This window comes from Dasypus novemcinctus, chromosome X (assembly GCF_030445035.2).
Source record: "Dasypus novemcinctus isolate mDasNov1 chromosome X, mDasNov1.1.hap2, whole genome shotgun sequence".
Lineage (NCBI taxonomy): Eukaryota > Metazoa > Chordata > Mammalia > Cingulata > Dasypodidae > Dasypus > Dasypus novemcinctus.
The window spans coordinates 46,637,742-46,644,643 of record NC_080704.1 but is presented as its reverse complement, the minus strand read 5'-3'; the positions used below and the strand labels follow the sequence as shown (position 1 = coordinate 46,644,643).

The 6,902-nt window shown below is 37.1% G+C and overlaps 1 non-coding gene across 1 annotated transcript; it reads right to left on the bottom strand.

Annotated features, from left to right (window-relative positions):
- Window positions 1-3,031: 3,031 nt before the first annotated feature.
- On the bottom strand, window positions 3,032-3,138 carry LOC111766284 (U6 spliceosomal RNA). Its single transcript, XR_002798369.1, has one exon. It is a non-coding gene; the product is annotated as a U6 spliceosomal RNA (small nuclear RNA).
- Window positions 3,139-6,902: the final 3,764 nt, after the last annotated feature.

Genomic DNA, 6,902 nt, shown 5'->3' with positions numbered 1-6,902 from the left:
TTGTGTGCTAATTCAGTTCCTTGCAGTGTATAGACCTGAGACTCCCATTTTCTTGTTAGCTATTGACTGAAGTTGATCTCAGCTCCTAGAGGACTCCTTCAGGTCCTAGCCACATGGCATAGCATAACACGTCAGCTACATCTTCAAAACCAGCAGGAGAATCTCCTTCCAGTTTGCCATGACATTCTTGTATAGCACAACCTAATCACAGGAGTGACCAGCCCTTGCCTTTGTCATATAATATGAGCTAATCAAAGGGAAGGCTATGTCATCATATTCACAGGTCCTGCCCACATTTAGGGAGAGAATATTGTACAGGTGTGAACACAGGGGGCCAAAATTTGGGGAGCCATCTTAGAATTTTGCCTACCACATCTTCATTTGTTCCTGAACCCAGGACACAGAGAGCAGACAGTTCTTGGCTTCAGCCTAAAGTCTGGCTCCTGCTGACCTGGCTGCTGTCATGGTTTAGGGCATTGGTGGGTGCTTTGGGTCCTCTCCTGTTGGCCCTTGACTGGACTATGCCTGTTTCTTGGTTGTTGGCTGCATAACCGTACTCACTCTAAAGACAAAATCGTTTTACCAGGTGGCTCTCTGCTGCCCAACCTATGCTCAAGGTCTCCCTGCCTCCGCCAGGATATGAAAGTTGGTTAGCACCAGCAGATGATATGGGCCAAATGACAAGCCTATGACCACCAACCACACCGGTTCTCTCTTGGCTCCTCTTCCTACTCTTTTTCTTCTGAGCACTCGCTCTTGAAGGGGGCCCACAATGATCCATTAATGCCACTCTCTTTCAAAGTCATGTGCTGAACTTGTATTTCCTGTTTTATAGGTATCCCTTTTGATCCTCACATAGTCCTCTTTGGAATACAAATGACTAAATTATTGATATAATTCCTTCCAATCTCAAGATATTTTCCCTAAACATCTTAAAGTTATGAAAAAAGAGATATTGGTGCCAAGAGTCTCTCATTAAAAGCCTGTCCTGTTTACCCCAACCCCTTGAAATCTTACTTTTCCACCAGCCTTTCCACCAGAGCACCACAATAGGAATCATGTGCTTACAAAGCATGCCCAGAAAAATGCTTTTGACTTGACAAAATTTTTCTTTTTGTTTTTGCAACCTTATTTGTAATGCTAACCATTTTTTGAAAACAAAATAAAAGGTTATAAGTCATTGGGAGACCATTATCCTGTAACCGCATCTAAAACCATCAGTGAATTCTCTCTAAAAAAAAATTACATATTTTGAAAATTTTCCTAGATGTATTGAGATTTTTTTGGCTACTAATTCCTCCTTGGTGCAGATTAAAACTGTGCTAATCTTTTTATATGTAAATCGCTATAGTTAAATTACATAAGCACACAAATAGAGCACCAAGTAAGACGGTTAAGTCCTTATGCCTTGGGGCTAAGGATATCAGGGAGACATTAAGCACAAACTCCTGTCTTGCCTTTGCTGATGACTGCACATTTTACAGAGGGTAATATGTGAAGAATCTTCCTTAAATCAACTCTATCTAAATATTAACATGTCTCTATATTAGGTGCCAGGGTTGATTTTAAAGAAGGTGGCACATCTATCTTCCTCTTCTACTGACTTGCCACCATGCCTGATATCACACCATTAGCTACTTTTCCTCTTAGTCTTGTAGGCTTTCTGCTCTTCAGGAGTCCCTCTACTTCTTTTCATATTAAACTATTTGGAGATAATTGTAGATTCATATGCAATTGTAAGAAATAATACAGAAGTTCCCATGTACCTTTACCCAGTTTTCCCCAATAGTAACATCTTGCAAACCTATAAGGTACTATAAAATATAGTATAAATATAGTACAACCAGGATATTGACATTGATACAGTCAAGATATAGAGTATTTTATCACCACAAAGATCCCTCTTGTCACCCTTTTATAGCCACACCCACTTTCCTCCTGCCCCACTCCCTTTGATCCCTGGCAACCACTTAGGTGTTCTCTGTTTCTGTGATTTTGTCATGTCAAGAATGTTATGTGGATGTGGCTCAAGCAACTGGGCTCCTGCCTACCACATGGGAGATTGCTGGTTTGGATCCCAGTGCCTCCTAAAGAAGACAGTGAGCTGGTGCACTGGGCAGTCACGGTGAGGTGACACAACATGAGACACAGGAAGAAAAAACATAAGAAGAGACTCAATAAAAGCAGGGAGCAGAGGTTCCTGGTGCCTCCTAAAGAAGACAGTGAGCTGAAGTGATGGACAGGCATGGTGAGCTGATGCAACAAGATGACACAACAAGAGATGTGGGGAGGAAAAGCAGAATGAGAGACACAGCAAAGCAGGGAGTGGAGGTGGCTCAAGCAATTAGGCATCTCCATCCCACATCAGAGGACCCAGATTCAGCTCCCAGTGCCTCCTAAAGAAGCAAGGAAGACTAACAGACACAGCAAGTGAAAAACAACAAGGGGATGGGGAGAAATAAATAAATAAAATAAATCTTTTTAAAAAAGAAAAAAAGAATGTTATATAGGGCAGTGGATGTAGCTCAAGGGATTGAGCTCCCGCCTACCACATGGGAGGTCCCAGGTTCAGTTCCTGGTGCCTCCTGGAGAGGATGAGCAAGACAGCAAACTGGCATGATGGGCTGGTGTGGCAAGCTGATGCAGCAAGATGAAGCAACAAGGAGACACAAAGAGGAAACACAATGAGAGAGATAGCAAAGCAGGGAGCAGAGGTGGCTCAAGCGATTGAGTGCCTCTCTCCCACATAAGAGGTCCCAGGTTTGGTCCCCAGTGCCTCCTAAAGAGAAGTCAAGCAGACACAGAGTGTACACAGTGAATGGGCACAGAGAGCAGACAGCAAGCTCAAACAATGGGGGGGGGGGGGAGGGAGGAGGAGGGAATAAATAAATAAAATAAATCTTTAAAAAGAGACTGATATATAAATGGAATCATGCAATCTGTAGTCTTTGGAGATGAGCATTTTTTACTCAGTGTAATTCTCTGGAGATTCATCCTGGTAGTTGCATGTATCAGTAGTTCATTCCTCATGAAAAATATGTAACACTTCAAGAATTTGTGTGTCATCCTCGTGCAAACTCCATGCTAATCTTCTCTTTATCATTCCAATTTTAGTACATGTGCTGCTGAAGCAAGTACAGTTTGTTCCTTTTTTATTGCTGAGTAGTATTCCATGGTAGAGAAGTACCACAGTTTGTTTAACCCTTCCCTCATTGAGGTACATCTGGGTGTTTCCAGTTTCTGTGCTATTATGAATAAAGTTATTATAAACATTTGTGTACAGTTTTTTGCATGAACGTAATTTTGATTTCCCTTGTATAAAATGCCCAGGAGTGCAAGTGCTGGATCATATGATAAGTATGTATGTGTGTGTGTGTGTGTGTGTATGCTGTATGCTGTGTTTTTTTTTTTTAAGAAACTGCCACACCAATTTCTAGGGTGGCTGTGCCATTTTACATTCTCATGAGCAATATATGAGTTGATCCCACTTCTCTGCATCTTCACCTGCATTTCATGTTGTCACTGTTTTTTTTTATTGTAGCCATTTTGGTGCGTGGTTTTAATTTGTATTTTCCCTAAAGGATAAAGATGTTGAACATCTTTTTATTTACTTATTTACCATCTTTATATCCTCTTCAGTGAAATGTGTCTTCAGGTTTTTTGCCCATTTTTTAATTGGGTTTTTTTTTTACTGTTGAATTTTGAGAGTTCTTTATATATTCTAGATACCAATCCTTTCTTGGATATATGGTTTCCAAATATTTTCTCCCAGTCTGTAGCTTGCCTTGTCATCCTCTAAAAAAAGTCTTTCTTGGAGCAAATGTTTTAAATTTTGATGAGGTCCAATTTATCAATTTTTTCTTTTATGGCTTATGCTTTTGGTGTCAAGATAAGAACCCTTTGCCTAGCTCTAGACCCTGAAGATTTCCCCCCTTTTTTTCCTAAAAAGTTTTATAGTTTTATGTATTACATTTAAGTTCATGATCCATTTTGAAGTAATTGTTGTATGAGGAGTCAGACTTTGGTTAATGTTCTTTTTTTTTTTTTTAGCTTGTGACTGTCCAATTGCTCTAGCGCCTTTTGGTAAAAAGGCTTGTGCACATTTGTCAAAACTCGTTCCACCAATGTTTGTGTGGGCCTACTTTGAGGTTCTTTATTCTGTTCCAGTAATCTATGTGTCTCTCCCTCTTCCAGTACTACACAGTCTTGATTGCTGTAGCTATAAGTCTTGAAATTGCATACAGTGATTCCTCCCACTTTATTCTTCTTTAAAAATTATTTTAGCTACTCTAGTTCTTTTGCCTTTCCATATAAATTTAAGAATAATATTGTCTATAGCTACAAAAAATCTTGCTATTGATATGAATTGCATTAAAGCTGTATGTTAATTTGGGGAGAATACACATCTTTACTATGTTGAGTCTTCCAATCAATGAGCATGGTGTGCTTCTCCATTTATTTAGATATTCTTTTATTCTTTCATCTATATTTTGTAGTTTTCAGTATACAAGTCCTGCACATGTTTTGTTTTGAATGATTGTAAATGGTATTTTAAATTTGGTGTCCATGTATTCATTGCTAATATATAGAAACTGTATGTCTCTTGTTTCTTTTTCTTGCATTATTGCTCTGGCTAAGACTTCCAGTACTACGTTGAATAAGAGCAGTGAGAGCAGACATCCTTATTTTTCCCCCCAATCTTAGGGGGAAGCGTCTAGTCTTTTACAATTAAGTATTATGTTAGATGTAGTTCTTTATGTAGATGCTTTTTATCAAGCTGAGGAAGTTCTCTATTCCTAGTTTGCTGACAGATTTCTAATTATCATGAACAGGTGCTGAATTTCGTCAAATACTTATACTTCAATTGATATGATCATGTGATTTTTCTTCTTTAGTCTGAGTGAATTGGGAAATATTCCCTTCTGTTTTATATTCTATAAGAAATTGTGTTGAAATGGTGGTCATTCCTTCTTTTTTTTTAGGTTCTGGGGGATGGGGATTTATCCCACAACCCATCATGTGGGAGGTGGGTGCTCAACTGCTTGAGCCTCATCTGCTCCCCTTTTAAAAACATATTTGCTAGCATTCTTCAGGAGAACAATCTGAGTCTAGGTATTTCTTTTAAGGGAGTTTTAAAATTACAAATTCAATTTTAAAAATAGTTACAGGGCTATTCAAATTATCTATTTCATATTGGATGAGGTATTGTAGTTTGTATTTTTTGGGAATTGGTCTATTTCCTCTAAGTTGTCAAATTTATGAGTGTAGAGTTGTTCTTAGTATTCTTTTATTATCCTTTTGATTTCTGCAAAATCTCTAGTGATATCCTCTTTTCTTTCCTGATTTTGGTAAATTGTACCATTTCTTCCTTTTTTTGTCAGTATTGCTAGAGGTATGCCAACTTTATTGATCTTTTAAAAAAACTAATTATGTTTATTGATTTTATCTATGGTTTTTCTGTTTTCAATTTCATTGATTTCTGTTCTTATCTTTATCGTTTCTTTCCTTCTCCTTGCTTTTGATTTCTTTCGCTCTTCTTTTTCTAGGTTCTTGAGGTGGGAGCATAGATGATTGATTTGAGACTTCCTCCTTTCTAATGTAAGCATTTGGTGTGTAATTTCCTCTCTCAGCAATGCTTTAGCTGCATCTCACAAATTTCGGTAGGTGTATTTTCATTTTTATTCAGTTTGGTGTATTTTTAAATTACCCCACAGACTCCCTTTTTGACCCATGGATTATTGGAAATTTTTGTTTAGTTTCCAAGTGTTTAGAGATTTTTCTGTTATTGATTTCTATTTGGTTCCATTGTGATCAGAGAAACACTCTTTATGATTTCAATTATTTTAAATTTTGTTGAAGTTTTGTTTTATGGACCAGGATATGGTCTATTATGCTACACATTCCATGGGTACTTGAAAAGATTGTGTATTCTGCTGTTTTTGGGTGGAGTATTCTATAAAGTTTGTTTGCATCCTGTTGATGGTATTGTTAATTTCTTCTATATACTTACTGATTTTCTGTATAGTTGTTCTATCAATCATTGAGAGCGGTGTGTCAAAATCTCCAATTATAATTGTGGATTTGTCTTTTTCTCCTTTCAGTTCTATCATTTTTAACTCACATACTTTGTGCTCTGTTGTTTGGGGAATACACATTTTGTATTGCTTTATCTTCCTGATGGGTTTACCCTTTTATCATTATTTAATGCTCTCTCTATGGGAATTTTCTTTTCTCTTAGGTTTACTTTATCAGATATTAATATAACAATTCCTGCTTTCTTTTGATTAATGTTTTCATTATATGCCTTTTTCCATCTTTTTACTTTCAATTTGCCCTTGTTATATTTGAAATGATTTTTTTTAATAGGCAGAATATAGTTGGGTCATGCATTTTAATCTACTCTGTCAATCTCTATATTGTAATCAAAGCATTCACACCATTTAATTTAATGGTTGATTAAATGATTGATATGCTATAACATACCAATTCAACATTGCTTGCTAAATCTAGTAGGTGAAAGTTTGAATGAGGAACAGAATATTTATGTGGTCTCAAAGAATTTCCCCCACAAAATTCTCATTTATTATAAAGAAAAATAGTAGCTTCACAGTGGAGAAACTTGACAGACACCATCTTAAACAAGTGATCAAAGTTAAAGTTACCAGCAACAAAACAAATTGGCATCATATGGTTGTGATTGACATTGCTTCCAGAATAAAAAAAAATATCTATTGGCCATAGAGGTAAGGGTTTATTTCTGAACTCTCAATTTGATTCCGCTTGTCTACATATCTGTCCTTGTGCCAGTACCATGCTTTTTTTTTTTTAAAGATTTTATTTATCTCCCCCCACAACCCATTCCCCCATTGTCTGGTCTCTGTGTCCATTTGCTTTGTGTTCTT